Raw genomic sequence first — 18,567 nt, 5'->3', positions numbered from 1 at the left:
TCGCTTTAATTTTTTCGCATGGTTGTTTTAACATCAGACACTGGACTAGAAGATGGTGTGATGGCTGATGGGATGGATTAGTCAAACTGGAAGTTTTAGAAAAGGCACATTCATGCCCACAAGATGTGCGGAAGTTTATGTAGATGATTTCAGTGTCAGTGCTTTTATACTTTGACTTCCTTGTGGGTTGCAGTTTAGAAACTGTTTTTTATTTCTCATTTGCTCCCAAAAACGTATACATGTTTTATTTTAAATATTACCATCCTCCCAAAGACGTATTATACGTTTTTTTTTAATGAAGGCTTTGATGCAGCCTGAAGAGAATGCTTGAAGAAATGGTAGTTATCACAAAAACTGCCAGTAGGTGGCAGCAGAGTATAAGAGATCAACCAGGGCCATGTTGCCAAAAGCTATTTTAAACAGATTTGTGAATAATGATGACACGTAGCTATATTCTAATGCTAATTGCTGCAAAAAACGGAAACAGATACAAATATACTTTTTTTTCCTGATGAAAGAATAAACTTCTTTTGGTAGGTTCCATGTTTTTATAGCAATAGAACACAATATTCTATGGACCTTGCAAAATCTGTCAAAATCCAGTAAAACAGCCTGGAGTTAAGGGGGTTACTTAAGTGAAAATGGCTGGGAGTGAATGAGTTAAATAACAAAAAAAATGGTCATATCTCAAAAAGTGTAAGTCGGGTGACTTGTATCTCAAAGGCAGCGCTTGCTTTTTTTTTTTGTTCCTTTTCTTTGGATAATGACAATACCTGGATTGTTTGATAACACCCTTGCTATTCAGTTCTGTTAACTAACAAAACAGTTTTTTTTAGTTTTTTTATCTCATCCGATATGTACATTAGTATCCACTTTTTGGGGCATTTGTTAACGTCGTCGTTCCCATTCATTTGTTGCGCACGGTGACTATTTCAACTGTGGCGCCGCTTGCAAACATTTTTTGTTGTGCCTCTTAATGGAATATTCCATTATGAAGTCAAAGTGTTTTTGTAGCGACACTCTGCGTGCGCATTGGGAGGTGGTGATGAATCAAAATCAAACTATGCTAATAAATGTGTTTCCTGCTGCACCTCGCATGTCTCATCAGGCTTTTTTCTTTTTCCACGAGACAATTTGTCTGCGGTGGCAGCAGAGAAGGTGGGAGGTGTGTTTTTTTTCCCTTTCCCTTTGTCTGCTTGTGTGTCTATGCTTACAATTTTTGTCTCTTTACATCCCCCCACTGAATAATCCTCTTCATCTCTATTCAAGGTCATAGCACTTTCATTGAAATATATTCAGATAGCTGGCGACCAGTCGATTATTAGCCCAGAATTTGTGGACTGCACATTCCGGGTGGGGTGAAATTGATTCCGGTTGCCTGTTCTGCATGGACATGGTTTAACGCGGTAAACATGATTCCCCGTTTAAGCCGAGCACGCACACGCTCGCTCTGTTGAACAAAACAGCGGCATACATAGCAAGATATGTTCAAATGTTTTTATTCAACCCGTAGAAAGTTTTTAGTTATAATAGAAGTCATACATTTGAAGATTTTGGTCCCGTTATGTGGTATGCCTTGGGTATTTTGCATTTATTCATTATAGTTAATTACATTTTTATTCCATTTTGACTTTAGTTTATTAAATTCAGTTACTTTTAATTACCATAAAATATTGTGAATAACACACACCCATGTAGGGCGGTGCAATTAATCGATTATTACAATACACAATTACAAAATCAGATTTAAGTTTATACATTTGCACCTATTTTAAATTTTAAAATAACTATTTTAATAAATTTTGTTTAATACAAAATTAACTTGCATAATTATTGAATTTGTTTTAAAGAATTGTTTTACGTTGAATAATTTTCTTGTTTTGTACCAAAAAAATAAATGATCGTCCTACTAGACAGTGCACTGCTGCACTCCAAGTTTTTGCCAACATAAATAAATAAATATATTATTATTATAAATTATGTTTGGTCCAAAAGGAACTTACATAATAGTGTTTCTATTTTTGTTGTTATTGGTCTTAATATTTTTAAATGTTTAAACGTTTTCTTGTTTTGTACCAAGAAATAAATAATCGTTTGAATAATAGTGATTTCAATTATTACCAGAATAATCGTGATTATTATTTTTTCCATAATCGAGCAGCCCTACACCCATGTATAATATGTCCCCCAAAGTCAACCTAAAAAAAAACTTTTATTTTCTCTGTACTTTTGCAGTCCCCTGTTTTGCTGGTATCCTTTATTGTCAGGGTGAATAATATCAACGAACAAAAATTTCAAATATACCAGTAAAATGTTAATGCTTTTAAATCCAAACTTTTTTTCCCCATACCTATGATTATGGTCTTTCAAAGTATTTTTAAAACCATGTTTTTGAAAATCTTGTTCTTGCACTGTAGGCCTACTCTCTCTTAGTCATTTTAGGAAGCTTTACTTAGCTTTGAATTCTCTTTAACTCTGTAACTACTTTAAATGTTGTACTTTTCATTACAGTATGTGAAGCATATTGAGTTACGTTGCGTATGAAATGCGCCATGTATAAGTGATACTATCTATCTATCTATCTATCTATCTATCTATCTATCTTTCAATGTTTAGGTACTGGTAAACGTTTAACTGGTCAAATGTTCTGTTTCTTATTAAGCCACCGGTATACTGCCCCTGTTGATTTGGGATTTGAATTTAAGCAGCAGCGGTGAAAAGTTCCTGTTCAACATTACTTTCTTCTTCTTCTTTTTTTTTTCTCTCTTTTTTTCTTTTTCTAAAAAGAGCTCAGTATTGTTCATTTGGTAATGTCATCATCATTGCTCTTTTTTCTTTTCTTTTTTTTGAATGTGGGTGAGAATGTGTATGTGGGTGTGTGCGTGCGAGTGGGTGTGTATTCATTACTTTCTTTTTATGGCACACTAATAATGATAGGTTAGGATGCGTGAGGAATGTGTCTAAACAAGCAAAAACATTACACTGTATCTTCCTTTCCATTTTGTCCCACTGGGGGTTTCGTTGGCTGGCGAGAGAAAAATATACAATAGCTCAGCAATAGAAGCATGACCTTACATTCACTGTGCTCTGATGCAAAATTAATAGCACAGTATACAACATGCACCATAAAGAAATGTTCATACAGTTTCATTTTCCTGTCTGAATTGAAGGAAAATTGTTGCTTCAGTCGCCAGCGTCCCGCCATTCATCTTCTGGCTTTGTTCAACAAAATTCATTTGTTATGTGTTGAGCGCTGCAGTGCTTTGCTTTGCGCCCAAAGTCTTGTAAATCACTGGGACACGCAGCATGCCGTCAGGAAATGACTTTACAAAATATGGCATTCCAAAATATACCAGTCCGCTCTCAATTTCCTGCTGTATGACAGAGCCCCCCCCCCCCCCCCCCCAATAAAATACTGGCCTGCAGAGCTTGGCTGGCGTGTTCATGATTTCAAGTTTACATTTCAAAGTATGGAGCCAATGAGATCATGAGAAGTAATTCTGCGGAGAAATGTTTATTGGTTAACACTTCTGTAGAAGCTCTCAGCCCCACTTCAAATTGTAATATGTTTTAATTCCACACAGTAATATTGATGATATGTCATGTTTAAGTAATTAGTAAGTAAACGGATGACAGCACGATTTTTACCATCCAATGAAAAGCATTCATTTTCACTTTTAATTTTATTAGATTCTGATTATGATAACCGTGAGCAAAAGTATTGCGGCATCGCTGATACGTCAAGGAAGCAGGTGGATCAGAGCAGGGGGATATCGTTTCCCTCTGCTCCATCTCACCTGCTCCCAATTTTAATGCACCACACTCACACACTTGTATATACTCTGGGTGGGGTCACATCCACGGTGTAGGGTTAGAGTTTGCCAGTCGGCGAACTCGGTAACAGGGGTAGCTTTCACTAGGTACGCTGGCGTGACGACCGGGACCTTTCCCCGCTGGGCCTGGGGTTCGGCGGTGCCGCCCGTCTCCCATTGCTCCCTTCTCCCCTTTCGCCCCCAGTGTTCCGGGTTTGGGGGACTCGGGGGCTGGGTTGTGGCGGTGGGGGGTCGTGAGGAAGCGGGGGCTGTGGGCCAGTGGGGGGTGCCTGGCGGGCCTGCTGTACCCCGTTCTGCTGCGTTGGGCTTGGAGCACAGGCCATGTTGGGGTGGGGGGCGCTCCTGGCTCCGTCAGTGTGATTTTCTTTCAACACTTTTCACGTGTTTAGCGCTCGTGAATTAAGAGAAATACAATTGTTGGCGCTATTGATTACACTAGGCGAGCGTGTCGCTATGACGTGCCAAACACCGGTATCTTGTTCTTTTTTTGCGGTTATGGTGCTTGTGGAGTCGCGATGTAAATGGTTCTTGGTGGAACAGAATTGTCAACAAATCGCTCCCCATGTCGGCTGTTATTCGGCCTCTACTGTCTACTATTATTTTGATTTATGTCCCTCTTGTCAAACCCGAATCAGTTCCAGGCGAGGGACGTGGACTCTTGGCTAAAATACTAAGCTAAGGTCATGACACGCTTCCTGTGGCACCTCCAAAATTAAAATCACTATTTATTTCAGCTCTTAAGACACTTTCATTGTGACGAGGTCCGACAACAACGGTGCCTCTAACTGTGCGCAAGTTACATTTTCAGCAAGTTTTCCGCAACGTCTTGTAAAGCTTACTTCGAGGCTTGAAACTACCAATATATAGTAGAACTCCATTTTTGACACTAGGCTGTTTACTGTATAAATCCTCTTAGTCTCCAACTTACTTGTCATTCTAAAAGAATATGTAATCCTATCCTGTCTGTATAGATTGTGAATTCTAGCAATGGCGTGCGTGTATCATTGGTATGCAGAGCACAAGAAGCGGATACGCAGTGGCGAGCAGAACAGGCATGTACAGTTTTTTCCCCCCCAACCATTCTCACCTCTCTTGGTAATTGCTCACACTCTTCAGCCTCCTTATTCCTACAGTACTATAACACTTCATCTGAGTCCCCTTTTTCATATTTCTTGTACCCGTTGGCCCATTTCCTACATCCCTCTTTACCCTCTGCATGCACTGCGCCCATCTGTCTTTATCCACTCGCTCTCTGTTGCCTTCCTCTCTCCATTTTCATCTCCATTCTCATTCTCCACAGCCTCACCTCAGCGCTGCTCTTTTTGTCACCTGTAAGATTGGAGTGGAGGATAACCAAGATTCCATCACGGGCCTCATGAATAGGTTATGCAGATGTCACCGACACCCCCTGCGCCTCATAAATACGCTGCTTATTACCTGCCTCGCGTGCCAAGCCTCAAACACATCGCGCCATACTCGACATCTCCCAATAGACTCTTCTTTATACATGTACAGTATGACGATACAACAGTGGAAACTCCAAAATTCAACTTTCCATTTGTTGCCATTTCAACAAAATGACTAACTTAAGCGGGGAGTCAAGTCAAAAAATGGTCTTTATAACAATACGGGGTATGTTCTATGTGGCTCCACTAGACTAAACATAACATTCAGATGAACTCTTTGACCACCATAAGCGTTATAAAACGTTTAGCATAAACCTAGGGAAGGGCGCCGAGGACGTTAAAAGACGTCCCCTATGTTTTTTTTTTTTTTTTTTTGAAAACGGGTGCAGGAAAGCCTTGGGCAGCTGTGCTGAAAGTATCAGGCAGATCTGATTAGTAAAAGACTCGTTTTGGCCCCTAGAGGGCAGCGATGACTCTCTTTGCACAAGGTTGGATGGGCCGCCCACCGTGGGCGTCAGTAGAAGACGTGAGGCGGAGCTAGAGTGTTGAGGAGACAATGGCCTGGCAACCGGTTGCAAGCAGCTCACGCTTGAGCATTTTTTTCAAAGACGGAAAGCATCAATCAATACTAAAAAGCGCATTGATGTCGACGATGATGATGACTCCGAGCTTGACGCCAAAGTTGGAAGCCTTGATGCGACTGTTATGATCACGTAGTAAGCCTCACCGGCTAAGCGCGGCTAGCGCGGCTAGCGCTGCTAAGGCCGGAAAACGCGCACAATAGCCGACCGGGTACTTCTACACAATCGGACATTCGATCGGGCGATGGAGAGTTGGCATCGACCAATGCAGATTGATGATGATGGTGAATCCTGAGGTTGACGCCACAGTTGGAAGCCTTGACGCGACTGTTATGATCACGTAGTAAGCCTCACCGGCTAGCGCGGCTACCGCTGCTAACGCCGGAGCTTTCACATGCGGACATTTTGTCAGACAATGAAGAGTACCCCGAGTCCAATGCATATTCATCGGAGGAGCGGGTACAGTCTGATCACGGAGAAGACACTGTTTCTGGACTACGATGCCACCATGAATGGAGTGGATAAAATGGATCAAAACATCTCTTACAACCCGGTGTAGCAACTGAAGGACACGAGGAAGCGAGACGTAACGAAACCGTAGCATGATCCTGATATTAGACTTGATGGCAACACACACTGCAGTATATACTTGCTATTCCCCGGAAAAAACGGCCTGCAAGAAAGTGGAGCACGCGAAGAGGCAATCTGTTGTGCAAATGCTGTTGCGTCTTCTTGCACGCAGGAGAGTGTTACAAAAAGAAAAACTGTCGTTGAAACATCCACATATTTGTAAATAGCACCACAGTTGCACACATTTGTAAATAGTTTGCCAAATTGTTGTCAAATTGGTACACTGTTGAATGTAAATAAACGTATTTTGCTATCAAAAAACACTTTTTCATTCTTGGTGGTAGTGTTTTATAGAAGTAAAGCACTATTTAGGTGTTTGTGGCATCATTCATGGACAAAAAGAAGTGTAAAATTCACTAGAATGCATGAAATAATATCGTTTCACTAAAAGCTTGATTTCTCCGTATTTTGGTCCAAAACAGGCGAAATTGGGTCAAACTAACCATTTTCTATTGTTGATTACTAAAGAACGGAATAAGGTAGAAACAAACTTTTTTTTCTGATGAAAGGTGAAGGTCCAATCTTTCATTTGGTAGTACGTGAGTTTCCATAGTCCAAACAGAACATTTTCTGTGGACCTTGAAAGATCAGTCAAAATGCTTAAATCGGCTGGCACTGACGGCATCCCTTTTCTGAAAACGTCTGGCAGTCAAAGAGTTAATATTGCACTTGTGGAATATTACGGAAGAGGATTAGGGCCAGTGAAGAAGTAAAAAAAGGGATGGCAGGATTCTGACTTTAATCACAGAATTTTGACTTTAAAGACTTTAAACACTGCCTCAGAATTTTGACTTTAAAGTGAGAATTCTGACTTTAATCTCAGAATTCTCACTATCAATTTAATCTCAGAATTCTGACTTTAAAGTGAGAATTCTGACTTTAAAGTGAGAATTCTCACAGAGTTAATCTCAGAATTCTCACTTTAATATCAGAATTCTCACTTTAATATCAGAATTCTCACTTTCACTTTAATTTCAGAATTCTCACTTTAATTTCTGAATTCTCACTTTAATTTCTGAATTCTTACTTTAAAGTGAAAATTATGACTTTGTGGCGTAGAGCTATGCATTGTGGGGGGAAGTCGTAATTTTCATTTTAAAGTCAGTATTCTGATTTTAAAGTCAGAATGCTGAGAATAAAGTCAGAATCCTGCCAACATTTTTTTTTTTCCTCACTGGCCCTAATCCTCGTCCATACAATATGGATTAAAGAGCACAATCTACCTGTTCTTATCCATTTGAGGGGCGTCCATTTTGCTACATGCTGTCAACTAAAAATGACAGCACACTTCCGGGCGAGCTCAGCTTGCAAACGTCACGTGACCAAACCTAGTAAACAGGTGAGCCGTGATTGGTCGTTACCTGAGCCCTTCAGCGCTGTGATGTCATTTTCAGTCGCAAACTTAAATGAACTCTCCAGTCGACCACCACCATTTGCAGGGGATAGGGGCTGGCCCGGCCAACGAATAGCAAAAACACACATATAATTGACGTGGAATGCATGAAAAAATATGAATAAACCCCACAAAAAAAATCTTTAAAAAACGCTAACAAACATTAAATATTACATGTAATGTTATATTTCGCAGAGCCAATCAATGACATCATTGATTGATCAGGCAAATTAAGACATTATAGCCATTACCGATTTTGTATATAATGCTAAGTATTGTTCAATCCCGATCCAGCAGATCAGGTTGGTGTAAAGTCTAAAAAATATTTTTAGCTCTTTATACAGCATTCATTTAATTCATCGAAAAAAGTAAAAAGTGTGTGATTTGTACTGACTGCGTTAACAAGAACAAACAACAAACAAAATGTATGGGAATCAGCCATCTTTGTTGTTTACATTGGCTTTAAACGTTTTGGATAATTCCAATTTCCCACCTTCCTCGAACGCAACATTTGTCTTTAAAATTGAGAAACTACAAAGTTCTCCTGTCTTGGACATACAATAATTTGAACCAAATGCATCGCATTTGTGACAGTTTCCTTAGTTTTGCTCAACGCACAGTGCTTCTTCCATTCTCCTTTTCAGAATGTAGCCTACTGTTTTACTGATTCTGACTCATATGAGTGTTTTTTTTTCTCTCTCTGATTCTGAACCCCTTTGGACTGTCTCAAAGGGAGTAGCAACTTTGTGTGATTTTTTTTCTTTTTCTTTATAAAAGATCTATCATGTCTTTGAAACTCACTGCAACAACGTTGTTCTTCCTGCATCCCTCCAGCAGCAGTAGTAGTGGTAATACAGAGATTATTGTAGGATTACATCTCTGCCTGCCCGGTCTTATAATATGGATGAGGCAGGTGATCCGACGACCTTAGTGGAATATAACCCTGATCAGTTTAACATCCACTTAATCGGTTGGAATTGCAAACTGCATCCAGATCAGGTGTTTTGTGAGACCGGGTGTCTCAAGGGAGCCTTGAGATGGTCAACCACTACCTGAATTTGAAAACACTTTTGCCTTGTAACAAGACTGTACGATTCCATTCTGTGTGGAATTTGCCTGTTCCCAATTTTCCCCACAAATCAAACACCAACCAGGGTCAGGATGCAGATATAAGATGCTATACATGGATTTCCTCCCAAAGCTCCTCAATGGTGAATATCTTACATTCTCCTACTGTGGGAATATGTCAGGATGGAACGTGAGTGGATGAGGGGTGGTGGGCCGAAATGCAGGGAAACAGGACTCAAGTGCAATGCGTGGTACTTTTATTAACCATAGGGAGAAAGGTGAGCAGACAACCATAACTGAACGTGACGTGCCTGGAATGGTCGCCGTGAAAGGGTATGCCGTGACTGGTCGCCATGACTGGACGTGACGTGACTCAACTGGTCGCCATGACTGGAACGAGCGTGACGTGACAGGACCTGATTTGCCTTGACTTGACTTGACGTGGAGTGGCTATGACCTGGCTGGGGCTATGGCTTCTTGGTTGCGACAAGGACGACTTGGCTGTGACGAGCACGACTTGGCTGTGACGAGGACGACTTGGCTGTGACAATGGCTGCTTGGCTGCGGCGGTGACTTGGCTGTGGCGAGGACTTGACACACAAACTTCCACACATAACATTGACAATGCACCCACACACACTGGAAAACACAACAGACCAAATACACCAACACTAATGAGACACACTCGGGGAAGGGAAGACACACAGGTGGAGGTGGTTAGACATAACGACACAATGAAAGAAACCAGGAACACAAGACAAAAAAGCACCAGCCACAGACAAAAACAACAAGAACACCCACAACAAACAAAAACCCAACCCCCACAGAACCGAAACATGACAGAATAGGAGCTACACATTCAAAATAATCAAGACCGGACTTCTTGCAATATTTGTTTAGCAGACGTGGGCATTCCGTCAGTACACACATTTCACAAATCAGAAATCTTATTTGTCTTCCTTTTTACTGTGATTTGTGAACATTATTGATCTAATATTCAGGTTTTAGTTGAAGCTCAAAATATTGTGGGTAATGTTTTTTGAGCTTGAATTTCACTTGCTCAACAAAATTCTGTCAAATTGTTAGATTAGGGCTCTTAATGATTAGATCGGTGACTTGAGCCAGGCCGTCCTGTCTTGGCGTGGTGCCTTCCTATCTTCACTTTTCTGGTTGAAAACCATCAGGTCACACATTGTCACATGGGCAAGATAGTATAAAAATAGAATCCATTTTGGACAGATTAGACCTTCTTCCGCAACGAGCAGAAAAGCTCCACAACTGTGTACTCGATCTTGGCGTCCAGTAAATAGTTCAACTGAGAATATGCAGTTTTTGGTTGTTACTATTAGTATAGCGAGCATTAAAGATAAAAAAACTAGTGAACGCTCCCATCAGAACTTTACAACTTGTCTTGACCTTGTAGTCTTATGCTCACTCTTCAACGGCATCCTTGCAGAAATTCAAACAATTCGAACTGTCGTCCATTTGCAAACAGCCCAGTTTTCAAAGACCATTTTGCTGGTCGAAATGAGAGTTTTGTCAACATTGGCACAGCTCACGAGACGTCAGCATGAATAAAAATCCCCTTGTGCATCAGTGATCGACTGCGTGCTAACAGCCATAACTCCAGATGGCTGAACACCAAGACGCGGTTGGACTTTGCTTAGCAGACATATTTTCATTTAAACCCTGTTGACCACTGGCGAGATGGCCTGACCTTGCGCCACACTGCCATGTCTGTGCCATCGCTCCCATGGATGGTTGGACTTGACGTCAAGGGGGGGGGGGGGGGGGGGGGTGTCACTGCTTGTGAAGGAATAGTGTGATAGTCGGCGGACTGGAGAAGAGCGCATGGAGCTGTTCAAATGACCTGCTGCTTGTCCCGATAAGAACAGCTGTCTCACAGACTGAGCAGCTGTAGACTCACATGGGCCGAAAGATGGAACCTCACGTCTAGATGTCATGCTGTTTTTTTTATTCAGCTAATATTACTATGCTGCTATTATACACTTTATAATTGGTTAGAAACACACATTTTATCTTATGAGATGACACGTCAAACAGTCAAAGGGAACGCAACATTTCCAGTGTCCAAATTTGAAGTGCCAAAATTCGCTTCACATGCAGAGATCTAGAACCTTCTGCACAAGAGTTACTGTCTAATCCCACATGTTTCACCGCTGATTCTAACCTACTTTTGGTTTCTACTTCAAAAAGCTGTCTTCTGTCGTCACTCGCTGGCCCCATTTGAGGTTCATATAAAGGATAGAGGGTGTGCGAGTGAATGTGTGTGTGTGTCGTCTTCCATTGTAGCAAATTATCTTCTTCATTAATTTTGACACACCAGGAAATTAGCCAGTTCTCTGCCGGGGGCTATACATCTAAATTAGAATGGTTGCGGTAATCTGGAGATTTCAAAGGCTGGGGATTGTAAGCCTATTCATGGCTCTCGTTCTTAAAAAAAAAGAAAAAAAAAAGGAGGCTGTGACATTTCTCAGTAATCTATCTCATTGAATGTTATCACCCAGTCATTCATGGTTGTTAAACATCTGGCGAGTGACATTGTGATGTCTCTGTTGCCACTTATTTTTAGTATCGCTCGTCTCTTCAACAAAAGAGGGATTTAATTAACGTGACCTGAGCTAGTATGTTTCTGTATCATCCCTTGTCATCAGCTGTCCAAGGGTACATTTTTTTGCAACCTTTCCGACCACAGCGAATGGTGGAGGTCAAGCAAAAGTCAAACATTTAACGGAAGATTGTCGACTGTAGACTTCCTGTGACAACGTGGCCTAAGCACCAAAACTACCAAAAGTAAGGAGACTTTTTTTTTTCCCCATCAGAAAAAAAGGCTATTGTTTTTCCCCCCGATCTGTAGTAATCATCAGTACAACATGGGTTGACTTCACCATTAAAAAAAAAGAAGAAAAAAAAAAGGACAAGACACACGGGTTGGGAAATAGTCTTAATATACAAAAAATACGAAGTAATAACAAAGAACAGGGCTGGATTCGGATAGCCTAGATGAAAACACTTGATTGGGAGTCTTGGATGGGAGAGAGCAGGGCTGGATGCTTGGAAGCAACTTTGAGCACATGGAAAAAACGCTTGCATTGGAGAATCGGGTAGGAAACCTCAAAATGCTGTGGTAAACCTTGGTTAAGGGATCTTGGTGTACTGGCAAAAGTGTTAGCCAGTAACTCCAGTTAGGGCAAGCCACAATTCTATATGACACAATAAAAGCCTATATGACAAAATATGAGTACATAGACAAAATAAAAGTGACTAATAGTGTAGCAACTGACAACATTCTCTTCATAAAAGTCCTTTGAGACTCTTATGTGATTAAGGGCTATATAAATAAACTTGACTTAAATTTGCATACGACTAGACTAAACTAAGATTTGCTAACGCTTCATCATCAAACATCATCATTAGGAACATAGCAACTGTATAGCGCCTACAAAATAAAAATGACTAGACAAAATAAGACTGATTACTACCTCCCATAGCAACAGTATAGCAACTACAAAAATAATTACTAGACAAAAGAAGACTGACTAATACCTTCCACAGCAACAGTATAGCAACTACAAAATAAAAATACCTAGACAGAATAAGACTATGTATAACAACTACAAATTAATATGATTAAACAAAATAAAGCTGACTAATACCACCCATGGTAACTGTATAACAACTACAAAAAAAGAGCAGACAAAAGAAGATTGACTCATACCTTCCATAGCAACAATATAGCATACTAGAGAATGAAAATGACTAGACAAGACAAACTAACACCTCCCATAGCAGCTGTATAGTAACTACAAAATAAAAACAATTAGACAAAATAAGACTAATATCTCTTATAGCAGCCGTATAGCAACTACAAATTAATAGGATTAAACAAAATAAGGCTGACTAATACCTCCCATTGTAACTGTATGGCAACGGCAAAATACAATTGACTAGACAAAATAAGACGAATACCTTACATAGAAACTGTATAGCAACTATGAAATAAACATGACAAATCTGTCTTGTACAACTGAAGATCTTACGTGTCTTCCTCTCTTTCATTGCTTCCCCTAGTTTAGCTTTTATACCTTGGCAGTGTTTTTTTTTGGGGGGGGGGGGGGCACACCAACACCAGACTTCAGCTTGGGGTGTCAGAGGATGTGCACTCACATTTTTGGCTGCCGGTCCGCCCACCCACAAGCCTGTCTTTGCGTTTGTCAACTGACACAATGGAGCGCGGTGGAGGCGGAAGAGGTCAACAGCTGATATAACTGAGGACCGTGTACTCTGTTGCCTTTTGGGAGGTCTGGACTGGAGAGTGAAAGCTCGCCATGCATCACTGCTTTGCAATCCAACTCTGACTCGACACTCTGCTTGTGTATTGGATTCTCTCTTAATTTATTTCTGGTTTCCCCGGCTTCAGACGCACTCACAGACACTCGGGTCCCGTCTCACTGCGATTTTTACGAGTCTTTAAAAGGTCGCCTCCAGAGCACGCTTTACTGCCGCTTTCTCCCACTTAGAAAAACAATTCTCTTTCCTGGGCTCATCTCGCCACTTCCTTTGAGTTCTGACAAATTGTGTTTGTTTTGACAGACTGGCTCAACACGTGAAGGGAGTTGAAATCAAATAGGCCGGTATTGGGTAAATATTTTTACATGGTTCCAGCGCCTCTCCACCTGAATGCACATGCTAGCAAAGTAGTCTCTTGTTATGGGGTAGGACTGTCAACTTTTCTGTTTTTAATCACCCACAGCTGGTTGTAATGTACTTTCGCGAATGTATACTGCATTTTTGCGAGGATAATTTATTTTTGTGGCGGTAATTCAAAGCATGTGAACGACGGGAAACAAACGCTGACGTTAACATGCATGGCTAATTGGAGCAACACTCCGACTATAAGAGGCTTACCCAGACATATCCGTGATGTCAGACCATGGGAACCATACAGCTTGAATTATCAAATGCAAAAAAAAAAACAGCACTGTACGGGTATGTATATTCGTATGGCTGCATTTTTTTTTCCAGGTCCATACTGAGCCCCCCTTTAAGGGAGCACAGATTGAGCCTTGTTTTTCCCCCTTCCTCATGATTCCTTTTTTCTAAGAAACTCTGTGCGCTAATTAGCGAGCCGCCAGGCTTTCCGTTCTGTCTCCCTTTTGTTGGTCATTGTTTGTTTCTTAATTCTTAGACGGCTTGTGTTTTTTACATACGTGGCCATTAGACCGGATTCTGATTCTGATAAGGTTGCAGTGACAAAAGGTTGCAGTGACAAAAGGTTTTGACTGTAGCTTATGATAAAATGTTATTGCAATTCAAAAATGATCAGATAGTCGATATATTGAGGGGGAAAGAATACATCACCTCATCTATGTAGTAAGGAGACGGAAAGGACAAGGAAATACAAAAATACAAAAAATTATCTCAAAATATATTGGTGGAAGGCATTTTTGGCAGGTCATATCCAAATGTTGGCAGTGAATAGCACAGTTTAAAAATGAATAATGCTCAACTTTTTGTGAAACACGACTGTAGACCCTGATTTAAAACACAGCTAGCTCTCGATTCGCGGAGCATCAATCACAAAGTCCTCATTACTGTCAGAAGTGCCACATTTAAATATCATAAATTTCTCATTTTGTATCCCTACTGGCACACAGTAGTAAATGGCAGCTCGATAGTACGGCATATGTCATTATTTATCAATAAAAGATAGACGTCTGATTATTCTTTGAAGTGTGGAGGTAAAGCGGTTAGCACAACTTGTCTCGTCTTTCCTAAGCCGTGAAGCATTTCCCACTGGAGATTCCTTTTGTCTCTTGATGTGTCATAAATGTTTATGTCTGATTTTGTCGCTTCTGAATACACCAAACATATACGCCTAGTTTTATTGCATTGTTTTTTTTTTTTACATCTGAACTTTGGACAGCTATAATTAGAAACCAAATCATTTGTCAGAGCTTGATTGATTTGCAACATCTGCCTTCAAATACGTGTGACAAAAAAAAAAAGTCCTGAAAATGCAAAGCCGACATATCAAATGCATTATTCATTGGCATGAAAATCAGATGACGTTTCAAAAAGCTGCGAGGGACAAAAATGGGTATCTGGGGAGCTAAAGACACATAGTGCGGCTTCAAGCTGTTGAAATATTATGCAAAACACACCAGCGCTATGTTACCACCAACAATTGGAATTGAGCTTTTGGTGGTCTGGCTTTTGACGACGCGGCTTCTCTGCCTCTCTGCGTGGCCAAATATTGGGGCTCATCTTAGAGGTCCTAACAATAACAACACAAAACTCACTCTGTATTGGACCATGGAAAGTTGAGGAAAAAATAGCTCAGATTTTCCCACTCATAGACACAAAATTGGTTGACATCTATTATAAAGGGATGCATTCATAAATTCAAAAGGAAGTCAGCCATTTTATGTGAATTCTAGTGCTCGTACTGGACTGGCAAACATGGAAAAGTCTCAATGACCCATGCTCAAAACTGAACAGGAAGTCGGCCTTTTTTGATCAAAGCAGCCATTTTGGATACATTTATGGCATTAACGCCTTCTCGATAATTTTGAGGATTCTCATTAAAATGCATACAAGGGCTTGTTTGTCACTCTTAACGAGTTTCCCAGTGTAACCTGGACACAAAGTACAAAGCCATACACAGCTTTCTATTTTCCAACTCTTTACTCTCGGTTAATGCTAAATATTAATGCTAACTATGCATGCTGGAGGCGAGATTCGTTTTCATGAATTATGTGCCAAATGGGAGCTGAAGATGATCATCTTCCATCATGTTTTCATCTCCATCTGCTCATGTTTGTTATTTTTTAACATCTGAAAGATAAAAGAGACGCTGTGTTTTTTTGCTTCCACCCCCCCCCCCCCCCATCCCCGAACATAAAAACCTTTTCACCGTGCTCAAATTACACCACTGCGAATTAGTTCATTTTTAAGATCATTTAGTGCAAGACTGTGGCCAGAGATATTTTGCACACTATGAAATATTGACGCTAATCCGTCAAGTAAGCTCTGATGCTTCTTTAACAGTCCATTTTAAAAGTGCATTGTGTCGTTGCAGACCAGTGGCTCAAATAGCAATTACAGTAAATGCCAGCAGTATCATTTGCATGCAAATTGCCTTTTTATTTATCCAAGGTCAGTTTTAGACTCCACGCTGAATATTGTTTTCTAATAAGTGTTTGGCGCCAGCGGCTGGCGCTACTTATTTTGATACATTAAATGTTGATTAGTGTAAAATCATGTGACTGTGATAAAATATGAATTTGAAGAACATGTTAGGAATTCAAATCTCCCGTATGGGCACAAGTACACGGTGTTCAGATAGTCGTCGAGCACTTGAAGAATACTCTATGTGTAAAAGGACAATGGAGTAGCATGAATAATTTATTGAAGCAACATGTTTCATTTACAAGCTGTTTTTTTTTTTTTTTTTTTTTTTTTGTTAATCTTATGACTTAACTAAAGTAGTATGTGGTATTCGGACTTCATAGCAAAAACGCAGACTTGCATTTTGTACGTTCCTCTAAATCGACACGACATATCAATTTAATTCCCTCAATCATTCGTCAAGAGACGAGGATTTTGTCTCGTGTGAGTCTGCATATCTTACCGTCTCCGTACACAGGCGGCTATTTGCTGTAAATAGCTGGCTGGCCCTCTCTCCCGGGAATGCTTTATGGCATGTGACGGCGGGATAACGGCTCTACTTTACAGTCTAGTGCTCTGCTTTTCAATTTGTGCTCCACAAAGAGGTTAGCGCGCTCAGTCGTCATCTACTTTTTGAGAAATATCGTCTCGGTAAACATGTCAAAATATAAATTCAACTAAAAGGAACAATTTCATCGTGTGGAAAAACACCCGAAACTCTCCAATGCTGTTCACCACAATTTGATTGTGGCACAAATATCTGTAATGAAACTGTTGGCAAGAAATACACTTCTGTTCAGATTTTGTAGAAAAGAAAAATAGACCAAGATAAACCATTTCAAACCGTTTTTGATCATTAAAGGGGTTTGCAATGAAAACAACACTTGTCATTTGTTAAAACAATCAGTTACGTGAAAAAAGGGGCGTAGCCAGAAATTTGTCATTGGGGTGGCCAGGGTGAAACTATGACTCATAGCCATAAGTTCATACCTGAAATGTCTAAATAAGTGGTTCTTAACCATGCAGCCACACCGTTCACATGCCGACCTTGGGCTCCGAGCACCGACTAGCGGGCTGCATAAAATAATTTCAGAGCATATGTTATGAATTCAATGCATTGGAGCAGTTACAATTGTCAATGAGTTGCTCAGTTAAAATAGAGCTTTTTGCCACTTGCCGGCAATAAGGCAAATGTCAGTTACTGACCTGTACACAATAAGTAGAAAAGGAAACCGAACAGCGAAATTAGTATTAAAAAAATATAATATATATATATGTTGATTTTACACACATTTATCTGTCAAAACACTGAACATTAAACATACAAATAAATAAATAACAAAAATGGCCTCCACCATTGCGTGACAAATAGTATATGATCTGCAAAAATCAAAATCAAAGACCAGACTCTGGTCCTATCTTGGGCCTCTAACTTGACATCCAGTACCGTTGAGAGGCAAAAAAAGTTGTGATGTAGAGACCATGTATTTATATATTTTAAAACAGTATGCATAATACAATACAAAATATGTGAGTTCCACTTGAGGTAGCCATTTTGACAATCTCCACTTTTCTATCTGTGATTTTGTGGCTTTAAAAGGCGGTGTCTGGCCTGTTGAGTGACACGGGAGTCGTCGTCGGCTCTTGTTAGTTCCGGTTAGCCAGCCTGCGTGTGTTCCGTGACTCTGCGTCAGTTGTGGCCTTGTGGCTATTGTGTGCTTATGTGTTGATTTTGTTACCGGTTGTTCAATAACTTTGACATTCTGACTTTTTCCTCCGAGCTCGCACTTATTGCTAGGCAAGATAGCGAAAAATCCGCAGTAAAAATTTGCTATGTACAATTTAAAAATCCATGATACTGTGAGACCTCAAAAAGTGAAATGCGATATGAAAAGGGATGACTAGACAAAAAAACAAAAACCAACCCCACCTAAAAGCCACCAACGCTTGTTTTACACATTCTGCACTCATAATCCTTAAACATTTCTTGACAATAATGTGCTATACGTGACCACATTAGTCTAAACATGACATTCTGATTAATATTACATTTTTGGAATATGAGTTGTGCAGCAAAATCCAGCCATTTTTATCCATCTGGAGGCGGCCATTTTGTCACTTGCTGTCGAGTGAAGATGACATCACAGTTGCTCAGGACTCAGGCAACAACCAATCACCGCTCACCTTTTTTCTGAAGCTGAGCTCTGCTTGGTTGTTACCTGAGACCTGAGCAACTGTGATGTCATCTTCACTCGGCAGCAAATGGCAAAATGGCCGCCTTCTGATACAGATAAAAAACTGCTGGAATTTGCTGCTTAACTCATGTTCCACTAATGCAATATTAACCAGAATAGACTAATGAGGCTGCATAGAACATATTATTATTATTATTTTTGGTTGACTTCCCCTTTAAACCCAAACATGCCTTTATAAAACACAGGCAAGCGTTTACCATAAGGCCAGCT

This window comes from Leptonotus elevatus, chromosome 18, assembly GCF_054856555.1.
Source record: "Leptonotus elevatus isolate MCC_2025b chromosome 18, RoL_Lele_1.0, whole genome shotgun sequence".
NCBI classification, from domain to species: domain Eukaryota; kingdom Metazoa; phylum Chordata; class Actinopteri; order Syngnathiformes; family Syngnathidae; genus Leptonotus; species Leptonotus elevatus.
The sequence above is the reverse complement of the archived record's forward strand: the minus strand, read 5'-3'. Positions refer to the sequence as shown.